The sequence below is a fragment of the Triticum dicoccoides genome, chromosome 1A, assembly GCF_002162155.2.
Source record: "Triticum dicoccoides isolate Atlit2015 ecotype Zavitan chromosome 1A, WEW_v2.0, whole genome shotgun sequence".
In the NCBI taxonomy this organism is placed as follows: domain Eukaryota; kingdom Viridiplantae; phylum Streptophyta; class Magnoliopsida; order Poales; family Poaceae; genus Triticum; species Triticum dicoccoides.
Window position 1 is genome coordinate 489,213,383 of NC_041380.1, and position 16,073 is coordinate 489,229,455.

Here is a 16,073-nt window from a genome sequence, read left to right on the forward strand (position 1 = left end):
AAACCCTAACACCACACCCACCCTTACCCCGACCCCCGACACCCTGACAACACACCCCGACCCTGATCCTGACACCCTGAAACCCCGACTCCGACACGAGACCCCGGCACGAGACCCCGACCCCGACACTCTGACACCCTGACACTACACCCCGACCCCATTTATATTTGTGTTGATCGGGTGTATTTTTATTATGATACACTTAAATTACATACGTATTTTTATGTTCATGTCAGGTATCCAAATTTTTTATGTTCTACTAATTTCGTTTACTTTTTGTCATTGCAGGTGTTGACAGGATGGTGGGCAAGGGTCCAGAGCACCCTGATCCTCCTGCGAGCGCTACTGGGAGGGGTGGTTCCATTATTCCAGCCCAGCCCCTCTAGAGAGCACTGCTAGACAGTATGCACACAACTACGGTGGGCGCTTCTTCTTCGGCTGGGAGAGGTCGGGGAAGGACGAAGAAGCCTACTAGAGGTGGACGTGGCAGCGAGAGAGGTAGGAAGGCTGTTACACCTTCCTCGCCGCGACCCTCAGCTAATTCACCCGACCACAGGAGTGCTCCGTCTGACGTGGACCCATCTCGGACTCCGGTCCATGAGGCTCTGGTCGCTTTGATCCTTCCCACGAACAAACTCGGGTCGCCGATCCTTCGTCCCACGTGAGTCCGGTCCTAGAGTCTTTGTCTCAGAAGACTCCGGTCACGGGGTCTTCGTCCCAGAAGACTCTGGTCATGGGGTCTTCGGCCCACGAGACTCCGGAGGCTAGTGGCTCGGAGGATGGTAGCGAGGACACCTTTTAGATGATAACTACAACGACGATGAGCTGGTTGAGAAGGGCAAGAAGGTCTACAAGCGTGGCGCGACAAAGCTCCCACCCGTGCCGACGACCCCCGACCAGAGCTGGTTGATTGCGCCTAAAGGGTTGAAGTAAGTGCATTTACTATTTTTTAACCTTTTGTCTTCATGTTCCTTCAAATTAATATCTAATGCGTTGGCCTTGTCATACTGCAGGGGCTGGGTACGCCCCCGTGGTTCCCGTAGGCCCAACCAGGTCCTTGGTGTGCTTTGCCGGCGGCGCTTCCCTGGGTGGGTCACGTTGCCCGGTGAGGGTCAGGTTCCACAGCTAGCACTGACCTGGGAGCTGTACTCGGTTGCTCCGGCCTCGCCGGAGGAGAGGGTCAACGGTGTCTTGTGCGAGATGGTGGCTGACATTGTGTTCCGTTGGTTTTGGGTAATTTCTCCTTTACGAATTAAAAATCAACACTACCTAGTGATTGTACTAATTAGTGTTGTCTTGTTTGATTGCAGACCTTCTACAGGGTTTCAGAGGGAGAGCAGGAGGCCGCGTGTATGGTTGTCGAAAAGGAGTGCAAGCGCCTACTTCAAAACTTAAGGCATGAGGCTTGGGTGCAGGCCGTTCGAGACTACTACGCCTCGAAGGGTATTAAGAGGGGCAAGCAGAAGTGTCGCGGCAAGTTTCTGAGTAAGGAGAAGTACATGCAGGTGATTACCTATTCTTCAGGCCTTGAACTTAGTTTTCTTGATTTGATTCGTAGGCATAGCGCTGAAATTTCTCTTGACTCACTTAGGTGCCCCCGAGATGGTGTGTGGATAAGATGGGATGTTGGGAGGCGTTGGTGGATGCGTGGTGCTCTACCCAATGGAAAGTCGAACACCAAAGGGCCAAGGATAAGCGCGACCAAATGGAAGGTGTGCCACACCATCAAGGGAGCTCCAACCTGTTTGAGTATGGGGATAACTGGGTATGTGGTTTGCTACATGATTCTTGCAATTCGTTCTTCATGCTAGTAGTTCATTTATGACATATTTAGCTCTAAAATGACATAATAACCTTAGATAGCTCTATAAAATGACTTAATATGCTTTAGTCAGTTAAAAGATGGCATAACTACCTTCGATAGCTCAATAACGACCTAAGCTAATATTAGCTAGTTAGCTCCAAAATGACCTATTTACATGGCAATATCATTCTTCATGCTAGCTTGAGCCCTTAACTAATATTTTGTTCCTCTCTCTCAGGCGCACCACCACAAGAAGCATGTGCCAGGTCTGTTCGACCTCTATAGCATGGCCCATATGGCTCTGTACAAGAAGGCCAAGCCATTCATGGAGTCTGACCTAGATGATCCAGAGAGCTTCACCAACAAGACCTCCCACCACAAGCTTGTGAAGTACAGACACGAGGGGAAGGCGAGGAAAGGGGGGACTTTAACCCGAGCCAGGATCCTTTTGACACAGAGATGGTGATGATATTTGGTGGCGGGAGGTCCCATGGCTCTCTAGCCATTGGTGATGGACTGATACATTGTTCTCCCGCAGATCGAGAAGCGCCTGAGTAGCTCTGATCCTGAGATAACGCCTCGTGCACGGCCCACGGAGATCACCATGGCGGTTAGTTATACAGACTCTCTCACCTTTCCTCCATTACATTGTGTGTGTATCCGTCGATGATTACAATGCTAACGAGGAGTGGTGTGTTGCAGGCTATTGTTGAGAAAGAGAGATTGAAGACGAAGGAGCTTGTGGAGGAGGCAAAAAGTGAGGCACAAAAGGAGATGGAGGACATGGCGGCTAAGCTGTTGGAGGAGGAGAGGAACCGGAACAACAGCGCTAACCGGGCCCTATACGAGCTCATCGTGGTACGTTTCTCGTGCATATTAGCCCAATCATGCATGTAATGTTCGCATTACTATCTAATATGACTGACTCGTGAGAACCAAATGTGTAGACCATGTGCGAGAAAAATGGTCAAGCCCCTCCACCGATACCCCAGATTGCTCCGGCGAACACGGTGAGTTTGATTTGAATGGTTGTTGCTTACTACTATTCACATTTCAGTTTGCGAACTTGCTAACGAGACATTATTGGAAATGATCTTTGGTGCAGCATGGCTCCCGACAAGCATCAACCACTCCTTCTGCCAACGCCAGAAACCCGACCGGTCCTTCACCTCCGTCTGGCACTGGCGCAACCCCAACCATTCCTACACCTCCGTGATAATGGTACTTTTCTTCTTATTTAGCGTGTTTAGTCCATTTATGACATAATTTAGCCTATTTAGTCCACAAATTACATAATAAGAGGAAGAAAATCAAGGAAGAGGAAGGTAAGAAGGAATAGGAAGAAAAGAAGAAGAAGAAGAAGAAGAAGAAGAAGAAGAAGGAGAAGAAGAAGAAGAAGGAGGAGAAGAAGAAGAAGACTAGAAGAAGATGTATTCTTCTTCTTCTTCTTCTAGTTTTCTTCTTCTTCTTCTCCAAAATGAAGTTAGCTCTAATTTATATTAAAAACGGCATAATATGCTTAGTTAGGTCAAAAATGGCATAATTAGCTAGGTAAGATAAAAAATGGAAATTTTCTTATTTAGCCTATTTAGTCCATTTATGACATAATTTAGCCTATTTAGTCCACAAATGACATAATAAGATGAAGAAAATCAAGGAAGAGGAAGAAAAGAAGGAATACGAAGAAAAGAAGAAGAAGAAGAAGAATGCTAAAAATGGAATTTTTCTTCTTCTTCTTCTTCTTCTAGTTTTCTTCTTCTTCCTTTTCTTCTCCAAAATGAAGTAAGCTCTAAGTTATATCTCATAATATGCTTAGTTAGGTCAAAATGGCATAATTAGCTAGGTAAGCTCAAAAATGGTATTTTTCTTCTTATTTAGCCTATTTAGTCCATTTATGACACAATTTAGCCTATTTAGTCCACAAATGACATAATAAGATGAAGAAAATCCAGGAAGAGAAAGAAAAGAAGGAATACGAAGAAAAGAAGAAGAAGAAAAAGAAGAAGAAAAGAAGAAGAAGTTCTTCTTCTAGTCTTCTTCTTCTTCTTCTTCTTCTTCTAGTTTTCTTCTTCTTCTCCAAAATGAAGTTAGCTCTAAGTTATATCTAAAATGGCATATATGCTTAGTTCACTAAAAAATGGCACAATTAGCTAGGTTAGCTCCATTTTACCTAAGTATGCTTACTTCTTCTTCATTTTCTTCTTCTTCTTCTTCTTCTTCTTCTTCTCTTCTTCTTCTGATTCTAGTCCTCTTCTTCTAACTTTCTTGTCTCCCATTTTGCAGATTTAGTTCACTATATGGAAGCTTGCATGGATGGAGTGCTTGTTTCCCTTTTCTTTTTTTCGTTTGTATCGATAAAAAATGTGGAACTTTGTTATATGGATGCATGGATGGAACAATGTGTTGGATGAACATTGTGATGTTACTGTAATATGTATGGATGGAACTCTGTTTCTTATATGTATGGATGTTACTATAAACAAGGCCTAGGGTCCGTACTTTCACTAGTGCAAGCCTTCAACAGTGCTAACATAGTTGGATCATATGATTATCCCTCAAAGTGCATTAAAGAATCACTCTCGAGTTCCTATTAGCGGAGAACAAAAGATAGAAATTGTTTGTAGGGTACGAAACCACCTCAAAGCTATTCTTTCCGTTCGATCTATTCAAGAGTTTGTACTAAAATAACACAAAGCTATTCTTTCCGTTCGATCTATCCTAGAGTTCGTACGAAAATAACACCAGAGCAAATTCATAATAATCAATCCAACAAAAAGAAATACAAGGAGACCCCAAAGTTTCTATCAGAGAAAATATAATAAAAACGTGCATCAACCCTTATGCATAGATTACCCCAATGTCACCGTGGGAATCCGCGAGTTAAATACCAAAACACATATCAAGTGAATCAATATGATACCCATTGTCCCCTCAAGTATTCATACTGCAAGACATACATCATGTGTTCTCATATCTGAATATTCAATCCGACAAGAAAAAACTTCAAAGGGTAAAGATTCATTTCACTAGAACAAGGATGTAGAGGGGAGAAACATCATATGATCCGGCTATATTAACAAAGCCCATGATACAAATCACGAGAGAGAGAGAGAGAGAGATTAAACACATAACTACTGGTACAAACCCTCAAACCCGAGGATGGACTACTCCCTCCTCATCGTGGTGGCCGTCGGATGAAGATGGCCACCGAAGATGATTCCCCCCTTTAGCAGGGTGCCGGAACAGGTCTAGATTGGTTTTCGGTGGCTACGGAGCCTTGTGGCAGCAGAACTTCTGATCTAGGTTAACTCCGAGGGGTTTTGGAATATTTGGAATTTATAGTGCAAAGAAGGGGTACAGGAGGCCACCGAGGTGGGCACAACCCACCTAGGCACGCTAGGGGGCCTTGGTGCACCCTAGTGGGTTGTGCCCCCTTGGGGCACCCCCTCAGGTGCTGCTCTGGCCCATCAGGAGTCTTCTGGTCCATAAAAAATCCACAAAAAGTTTTGCGGTGTTTGGACTCCGTTTAATATTGATTGTCTGCGATGTAAAAAACAAGCAAAAAATAGCAACTGGCACTAGGCACTGGGTCAATAGGTTAGTCCCAAAAAATGATATAAAGTTGCTATAAAATGAGTGTAAAACATCCAATAATGATAAAATAACAGCATGAATACTTCATATATTATAGATATGTTGGAGACATATCACATTGCTGACCGACTTAATTGTCAGCAGGGTTCCTTCCCTACGTCCTACCTAGGGATACCCATTAGTGACTCTCGGCTTTTCATGGTGGATTGACGTCCATCTGTGACTAAGCTCCAACACCGCGTCGAACCCAGGCGGTGCCGATGGCTGTCCAAGGCGGCTCGAATAGTGCTCATGAACTCTCACTCTCTAGCCTGCTCCTATTCATCATGAGCTTCTATAGTCTCCATGAGACCCTCCATCATGATATCCCCAAGTACCAGCCGAGATTCTTCTATCCTGGGGAGGGTGATAAGACAAAATACCATATGGTCAACTGGCCATATTTGCAACCCTGTGACCAGGGCAGGCTCGGGATCATGCCGTCCAAAAGCATGAACATTGCCCTGCTGACTCGCTGGTTATGGCGGATTTTGAATGGGGAGGGCGGCCTGTGGCTAGACATCATCCGGAACAAATATCTCCGAGGACAAGCACTCGCCTTCTGTCAACGGTCAGGTGGCTCGCAGTTCTAGCAGTCCATCAATCAGCTCGGTGGGTTCCGACGCCTCGACCCTGTTCTGGTTTGACAAGTGGGTTAAGGACTGTCCCTTCACCGCCCATTTCTCGAACTTGTTCTCCATCGCGGTGGGACCTAGGATCTCAGTCAAGGTGGCCCTTCTAGACTTAGGGCGCTTCATGTTCCCGCGACCATTTTGGCCTCCGAAACTTGCCGCCTCGTAGGACCTCCTTGAGTGCATTGCTTTCCAGTCGCCAGACGTGGATCAGGCGAGTGATCGCATCTATTGGCGCCTAGAGTCTTCGAGCCAACTCTGTAGCAAATCATTGTAATAGGTGATATGTCTCCAACGCACATATAATTTTTGATTGTTCCATGATGTTATATTATCATTCTTGGATGTTTTACAATCATTTTGTAGCAACTTTATACAATTTTTTGGGACTAACCTATTAACATAGTGCCCAGTGCTAGTTGTTGTTTTTTGCTTGTTTTTTACTTCATATAATCTCAGTACCAAATGGAGTCCAAACGCAACGAAACTTTTTGGAGATTTTTTCTAGACCAGAAGACACCCAGTGGGCCAAAGAAGTACCAGAGTGGAGGTCCGTGGGGAGCACAACCCACCAGGGCGTGCCCGGGGGGTTGTGCTCCCCACGGAACCCCTGCAACGCCTCTTTGCCCTATAAATACTCAAATATTCCAGAAACCCTAGGGTAGTCGACGAAACACAATTCCAGCTGCCGCAAGTTCCAGAACCATGAGATCCAATCTAACACCATCACGGAGGGGTTCATCATCCTCATTGGTGCCTCTCAGATGATGCGTGAGTAGTCCACCATAGACGTACGCAGGTCCGTAGCTAGTATCTAGATGGCTTCCTCTCTCTCTCTTTTGATTCTCAATACAATGGTCTCTTGGAGATCTATTTGATGTAACTCTTTTTGTAGTGTGTTTCTTAGAATCGGATGAACTTTGAGTTTATGACCATATCTATATCCATGAATATTATTTGAGTCTTCTTTGATCTCTTATATGCATGATTATTTATAGCCTCGTATTTCTTATTCGAATCTTTGGTTTAGGTAGGACAACTAGATCGATTTTTCTTGCCATGGGAAGAGGTGCTTTGTGATAGATTCAATCTTGCGGTGTTCTTTCCTAGTGACAGAAGGGGCAGCAAGACACGCATGTATCGTTGCTATTAAGGATAACAAGATGGGGTCTATTCCTACATGAATAGATCTCGTCTACATCATGTCATCATTCTTATTGCATTACTCCGTTTCTCCATGAACTTAATACACTAGATGCATGCTGGATAGCGGTCGATGTGTGGAGTAATAGTAGTAGATGCAGGCAGGAGTCGGTCTACTAATCTTGGACGTGATGCCTATATATTGATCATTGCCTTGGATATCATCATAATTATTCTATCTTCTATCAATTTCCCAACAGTAATTTGTTTACCCACCATGTGCTATTTCTTGAAAGAAGCCACTAGTGAAATCTATGGCCCCCGGGTCTATTCTTTATCATATTTGCTTTGAGATCTATTTTATTTGCTTTTGTTTTCAGATATATTATTCCAAAAACCCAAAAATACCTTGCTGCATTTTTGTTACTTATTTTATTTTGCATTTGTCGAGAGCTATTTATCTAATCTACCACAAATATTCTCCCGTCAACTTGACAATTTCTGGCGCCGTTACCCGAGTAGGGATTGACGACCCCTCATACGCATCAGGTTGCAAGTATTTGTTCTTTGTGTGTAGGTATCATTTACATAGTGTTTCTTGGTTCTCCTACTGGATTGATACCTTGGTTTCAAAACTGAGGGAAATACCTACTGTAGCTGTACTGCATCATCCCTTCCTCTTTGGGGAAATACCGACGTAGTTTCAAGCGACATCAAAAGGAATTTCTAGCGTCGTTGCCGGGGAAACATCATCAACATCTATTAGGTTCCTAATCACAAATCTCATCTCCTTGCAATTTATATTATTTTCCATTTGCCTCTCGTTTTCATCTCCCCCACTTCACAAAAAAAATGTCATTTTATTTGCCCTCTTTTCCGTTCACCATCGTCTCGTCAGATCTGTTTGCAATCTTGCTTGCTTTGATGTTATGGCTAGTTCTTCCTCTAATTTTAAACAAAGGGGAGGGGGGAATCTAAAAGATGCTTGGTATAGACTTTGCAATGCTCATAATAGATCTATTCGTAAGCAATCTACCATTGTTCTTCTTTGCTGTTTTTATGTGGGCATAACCACTTGGTATAGATTCGTCCTTGATACAATTACCGATGGGAATTTCTTGATGTATCCATATTTGGATGCTATTAATTGCATGGGATATCTAGTGGGTGCACCACCTATCAATATTAGTGAAACAATCCTAACTCTTGAGCATGTTATGCGAAGATTAGATGCTATTGAGAAGAAGATGGTCACCTTAGAGCAAATTGAAAACTTGGATACAAAGATGCAGAATCTTGATAATAAACTTGGGTCAAAAGTAGCCGATTTTCTTAAATTACTAAGGGAGAAGGAAACCCTATTAACGAAAGAATTGGAGAAAGTCCTTCTCGGATAGATAAGTTGGAAGAATTTTTTAGTAACTTAAGCTTGGCCTTTTCTTCTGTTAAAACTACTCAAGTCACTAATAACAAAGGTGCCACTTCTAATAGCAACAAAGAGGATCTTAAAATGATTACTGTCCATCCCAATTTTGTTGAAGTAGTGAAAGGCCCTACTTGCAAGAATGAATTCTTCAATCTTACTCCTAGAAGTATTACTATTGAAAATATGCATGCTAAATCTTTGAAGAATATTGGTTGTGTGATTGATGAATTGGAAACTAAAGATGACAATACTTAAATATATGCATTATGCCTAGCTAGGGGCATAAAATGATAGTGCTTGTTGGGAGGTAACCCAATGAATAAATTTTATTTTTTTCTTTCTGTTCTCGAGTGATTACACAAATATGCTACTGTTATGGCTGTGTTTTTATGTTTTAATTAGTGTTTGTGCCAAGTAAAGCCTTTGGGATCATGTTCGGTGATAGTTGATTTGATCTTGTTGAAAAACAAAAACTTTTGCGCCTAGTAGTAGAATTGTTTAAAATCACAGAAATGTGATAAAATTCTAATTTTTTACACAAGGTTGATATACAAATTTCCTACATTGTACTAAGTTTTCAGAACTTTTGGAGTTAAAGAAGTATACGCAGTTTTCAGATTACTATAGACTGTTCTGTTTTTGACAGATTCTATTTTGTTTGCGTTGTTTGCTTATTTTGATGAATCTATGGATTGTATCGGGGGGTATAGGCCATGGTAAAGTTAGAATACAATATTTATAATGAAAAAATAAAATATGAATGGGTTTGCCATAGTACTTAAAGTGGTGATTTTCTTTGTTATACTAATGGATCTCATGAAGGTTTTGTTAAGTACTAACGGATCTCATGGAGGTTTTGTTAAGTAAATCTTTAAGCCCAGTTTTGCCATATGAGTCCACCATACCTACCTATATGCGGTATTTCCGTGCCGTTATAGACAAATTTGTACGTGCCATCTCTAATTTTCAAAATGAATTTCCTTTTTGTGTGCTCGCACCACTCATGAAGCGACAGGGGGTGGCCAATATTTTCCATGCTAGATGTGTTATTATCAAGATGAGTGTTTATTCACTTTTCATTGCACAAGAGTACGACGGTAATAGGGATGCCCAATCACGAAATGAAAAGAAATTTACTTTATGTTGTCAAATAATAAATTCCTTGGAAAGTGTTGGTATGGAAGGCACCCATGGATACGGCTAGCCATGGATTGTGAAAGAATGGTGAAAAAAAGGAATAAAAATTATTTTCTGTCTGGGAACCGCCTATGATATATCTAGTATGAAAAGTGTTGGGAATTATTCGGTTGTTTTCGCTGACGGGAAAAGTATGCCTCTCGAAATTTTTTATCTCTCAATTTTTGCTTTGAGCTTTGGCACCTCTACAAATCCCTACTTCCCTCTGCGAAGGGCCTATCTATTTACTTTATGCAAATTTTTTTATTTGATTCTCCATCCTCTCTTATAAAGCACCAACTAGGGAGCACTATGATCATACTTGAGCATTGGATGTAGCTAATATGCGAGTGTGTTTCATAAATGGACCAATTATTGAGCACGATGGGGTAGGAATAACTTTATTTAGTGTTGATATTTTGAAATACATGGTTGCTTGTTGATATGCTTGAGTATTGAAATCTTCATGTCAAAACTAGACTATTGTTTTGAACCATATAAAAGTCCAAATGTCCATGCTACAAAATAAAAGAATATGTGATGAACATGTTAGGCAGCATTCCACATCAAAAAATCCATTTTTATCATTTACCTACCCGAGGACGAGTAGGAATTAAGTTTGGGGATGCTAATAGGTCTCCAACGTATCTATAATTTTTGATTGTTCCATGTTGTTATATTATCATTCTTGGATGTTTTAGAATCATTTTGTAGCAACTTTATATCATTTTTGGGACTAACCTATTGACATAGTGCCCAGTGCCAGTTGATGTTTTTCGCTTGTATTTTCACTTCACAGAATATCAGTACCAAATGAAGTCCGAACGTAGCAAAACTTTTTGGAGATTTTTTCTGGACCAGAAGACACCTAGTGGGCCAAAGAAGTACCAGAGGGGAGGCCTGTGGGGATCACAACCCACCAGGGCACGCCCAGGGGGTTGTGCCCTTCACAGAGCCCCCTGCACTGCCTCTTCGCCCTAGAAATACCCAAATATTCCAGAAACACTAGGGGAGTCGACGAAACAAAATTCTATCTGCCGCAAGTTCCAGAACAACGAGATCCAATATAACACCATCACAGAGGGGTTCATCATCCTCCTTGGTGCCTCTCTGATGATGTGTAAGTAGTCCAGCATAGACCCACGGGTCCATAGGCAATAGCTAGATGGCTTCCTCCCTCTCTTTTGATTCTCAATACAATGGTCTTTTGGAGATCTATTTGATGTAACTCTTTTTGCTGTGTGTTTGTTGGGATCCGGTGAACTTTGATTTTATGATCAGATCTATGTCCATGAATATTATTTGAGTCTTCTTTGATCTCATATGCATGATTATTTATATCCTCGTATTTCTTCTTCGAATCTTTGGTTTAGTTAGGCCAACTAGATTGATTTTTCTTGCCATGGGAAGAGGTGCTTTCTGATGGATTCGATCTTGCGGTGTTCTTTCCCAGTGACAGAAGGTGCAGCAAGACACACATGTATCATTGCTATTAAGGATAACAAGATGGTGGCTATTCCTACATGAATAGATCTCGTCTACATCATGTCATTATTCTTATTGCATTACTCGATTTGTCCATGAACTTAATACACTAGATGCACACTACAAGAAATATGTCAACTTATGACCTTCTGTCAGTGACCCTCGAAGAATTGGTCATAAATTTATGACCATTTTAGACCAATTGGTCAAAAGCTGTTCAGGGGGCTTCAAACCCTAAACCATTGCGACCATTTTGGTCAGAAAGGTCGTAATTTCCTTACACGAAATGGTCACAAAGCAAACAGTGCTAGTCTGCTGCCTTATTTCTAGTTGTTAATGACCAATATAGATGGTCATAGCCTTGTAGATTGTGGTGGGTTGTGATGACTAGGCGCCATCTCATCAGTTTTGCCTATGTGTCATGTCCATGTGGCAGTTTTTGCCCTAGGTTGTGAAGCAACCTATATTTCTATCATTCCCAAAATTCCCAAAAAAATCTCATAAATTCTTTGGGTGATATCTTCATCAAATATGTAAAAATCCTTCCTTGCCTGGTTCAAAACTAATTCAACAATATTCATTTCCTTATTATGTTCACAACAACACTTTATGAAGGAAGTGCTATTTATATATTCTTGATTGCCATAGGAATTTTTGGGCACTCTTTCCTATCCAAATCATTACCGCATTACAAAATTCAGCTCCATTTGCCTAGCAAATTTCCAAAGTTTTTGTCCACCTAGAAGCATTATGAAGGAAGTACCTTTTTTATATCTCTAAATGACATGAAATTTATACAGTTTCTTCATATGCCCAAATTATCGCCCTCCTCCAAATTGCAGCTCAGTCAAATCATCTATGTGAGCCCAGGTTCAATTTATATTTTATGGCCAAATTGGCACGTTGCAAAGCAAGTGTTATATAGACCCCTCCTATTACCCTCAAACTTTTCGGGCACTCTTCCATACTCAAATCATTGCCACATGATAATATTCAGCTCAATTTTCCTAGTAAATCTTTCTCGGGAAATTTCCAAAGTTTCTACCTCGAGAGAAGCTTTGTGAAGTAAGTACTAGCTAGGCTTACCCAAATGATCTAAAAATTGACAAGCGCATGACCATACCTAAGTAACTTACCTACACCAATTTTGAGCTCATTTCATTCATCCAATCTCTCTCACTAGTTTTCCCAAGTTTATGTCCATAGAAGAGCATTGTGAAGGAAGTACTACTTTGGCATGTCCAAATGGTATCAATTTTCTACAATGCTTTCCTATGCCCAAATAACCATCCTCCACAAAATTTCAGCTCAATCCATTCATTATTTTGAGCCCAGCTTCAACATTCATATTTTTGTCCAGCGTGGTACTTTGCAAAGCAAGTACCACCTAGGATCCTCCTTTTGAGCTAAAAATTTGTGAAGACATTCTCCTTAGTAGATGATCATCCTTAGCCAAAACTCACGCCCATTGGCCATGTGCATTTCCCGTACTGCTAATCAAACACTTGGCTGCTAATTCATGTTTGAGCATCGATCGCTCTTCTCGTGAGAATCTTATGTTGTAATTTTCTTCCTAGAACCAACCTGGGGAATTCCCAACCCACTAGACATGCCTAAGCCGCCCAGAACACATGGCAACATTACGGTCACGCGGTGGCCACGCGACGGGCATGCGAGTTTACGCGCTCTAGAGTTGGGGCCCTCGGCCACCGCCCAAACCTCAACGTATCACCACCAAACCATGTATTTATGATTAAATAGGTCCTTATGTAACTAGAAATGATTTTTGGAAAAAATAAATAGCAAACTATGAGGCAGCTGCAGTTCAAATTTGACCCGCTTCCAACTGAATCTGCGGAAATTTGTCTTTTTCACGAGAGGTGGATCAAAAAAATTTACACCCAACCATTTTGTCAATTATGCATTAAATATGTCCTAGTATTTTATAAAAATGATTTGGTCCAATTTTGCAACAATTATTTGGTAGTTCCTTCACAAAAAACCTCCTTTCGCGCACTCGAAAAATGGAAAATGGTTTTTTCGTCCAACGAAAATGAAAACTTCCTTAGGCAACATTGTTTGCCATTCCAATATGCACCCTTGTGCACAATATGAGATCATTTGAAAAAACTATGCCATGAATTTGGCCATAAGATTGATCATTTGGCTTGAAAGTCATCGATCTCCACACATGATAGCTCGTTTCTGAGAACACTTTTTTAAAATAATTGCCATATTACAAGTTTGTTATTTTTCCTAGGAAATTGGCCACATATGATGAAACAATGCGAAGGTTTCCCAATTTTTTGATTTTTTTTGAATTTTTTATGCCCGTTTCAAAATGCGGTCAAAACGGCGGGAATGACCGTTCCTAGCTAGTGGTTGAATCTTGGAATTTTTTTGGTGTTTCTCTGATTAAATAGATACTTATGTACCTAGAAATGATTTTTGGAAAAAATAAATAGCAAACTATGAGGCAGCTGTAGTTCAAATTTGACCCGCTTCCAGCTGAATCGGCGGAAATTTGTCTTTTTCACGAGAGGTGGATCAAAACTTCTGACACCCAACCATTTGGTCAATTGTGCATTAAATATGTCCTAGTATTTTACAAAATTGACTTGGTAAAATTTTGCAACTAATATATGGTAGGCCCTTCACAAAAAAATCTCTTTTCGGGCACTCAAAAAATGGAAAATGAATTTTTCGTCCGAAGAAAATGAAAACTTCCTTAAGCAACATTGTTTGTCATTCCAATATGCATCCTTGTGCACAATATGAGATCATTTTAACAAACTATGCCATGTATGTGGCCATAAGATTGATCATTTGGCTTGAAAGCCATTGATCTCCACACGTGATAGCACGTTTCTGAGAACATTTTTAAAATAATTGCCGTATTACAAGTTTGTTATTTTTCTTGGGAACTTGGCCACATATAATAACACAATGCAAAGGTTTCCCAATTTTTGATTTTTTTTTGAATTTTTATGCCCGTTTCAAAATGCGGTCAAAACGGCGGGAATGACCGTTCCTAGCTAGTGGTTGAATCTTGGAAATTTTTTGGTGTTTTTATGATTAAATAGGTACTTATGTACCTAGAAATGATTTTTGGAAAAAATAAATAGCAAACTATGAGACAGCCGCAGTTCAAATTTGACCCGCTTCCAGCTGAATCGGCGGAAATTTGTCTTTTTCACGAGAGGTGGACCAAAACTTTTTACACCCAACCATTTTATCAATTGTGCATTAAATATGTCCTAGTATTTAAAAAAAACGATTTGGTCCAATTTTGCAACAATTACTTGGGAGGTCCTTCACAAAAAAACCTCCTTTTGGGCACTCGAAAAATGGAAAATGGTTTTTTCGTCCAAAGAAAATGAAAACTTCCTTAGGCAACATTGTTTGCCATTCCAATATGCACCCTTGTGCACAATATGAGATCATTTGAACAAACTACGCCATGAATATGGCCATAAGATTGATCAATTGGCTTGAAAGCCATGAATCTTCACGCATGATAGCTCATTTCTGAAAATACTTTTTTTAAATAATTGCCGTATTACAAGTTTATTATTTTTCCTGGAAACTTGGTCACATATAATGACACAATGCGAAGGTTTCCCAATTTTTTGTTTTTTTTGAATTTTTTATGCCCGTTTCAAAATTCGGTCAAAACGGCGGGCATGACCGTTCCTAGCTAGTGGTTGAATCTTGGATTTTTTTGGTGTTTCTATGATTAAATAGATACTTCTTTACCTAGAAATGATTTTTGGAAAAAATAAAGAGCAAACTATGAGGTAGCTACAGTTCAAATTTGACCCGCTTCCTACTGAATCGGTGGGAATTTGTCTTTTTCACCAGAGGTGGATCAAATCTTTTGACACCCAACCATTTTATCAATTGTGCATTAAATATGACCTAGTATTTTAGAAAAATTATTCCGTCCAATTTTTTGACAATTATTTGCTAGGTTATTTAAAAAAACTCATTTTTGGCACTTGAAAAAGGAAAATGAATTTGGCATGCTGCATCCTTAGCATTGAGCAATTTACGGTGGGGGTGCTAGAAGTGGTAAAGTAATTTGCTGGAACCGGCTAGATGGGTTGCTGGAACTGTTGATTGAGGATGCTTCATCCCCGGCGGTGAGCAGCCTCGGGAAGGTGCTAGAACAGGCGAATGCTACAACTAGAGCACCTTGGGGTGATGCCAATGTTTAGGCCACAAACTACGGTTGTGCGCGATGGCGCAACGGCGGGAGGGTCAACTATGTGTTCTATCTGATAGAGAACGAGCAAGATGGGGAAGAAAGTATAACGTGGGAGTGAATCAAATGGTTACACACGAAAACATCGTAGGGTTGTGAGGCGACCGACCCAAATTTAGGCCGATTGACCGACACCTAACAACCGCCTTTTGGAAAATGGTATGGTCCAATATTGCAACACACATTTGTAGGCATTTATAAAAAAATCAGAGATTTGGGTCCAAAATTTGGATTTTCGAGCATGAGCCAGCCAGCCAATGAGAAGCAAGGAACCACCTCCACGCGGATCACCAAGTTGGACACGATCCGAGCCTTCCATCACGCGCCCATCCAACGGTTGATCCTCTCCTGAAAAAACCAAAACCCTAACCCACCTACCCACCCACCATTTCTCCAGATCCGATCCATCCCCACCCTCCTCTCCCTCGTCTCCTCTCCGCCTTCGTCTCCCTCATCTCCCACCGCCGCCATCCCCACCCACCACCGCCGCCATCCCCACCCACCACCGCA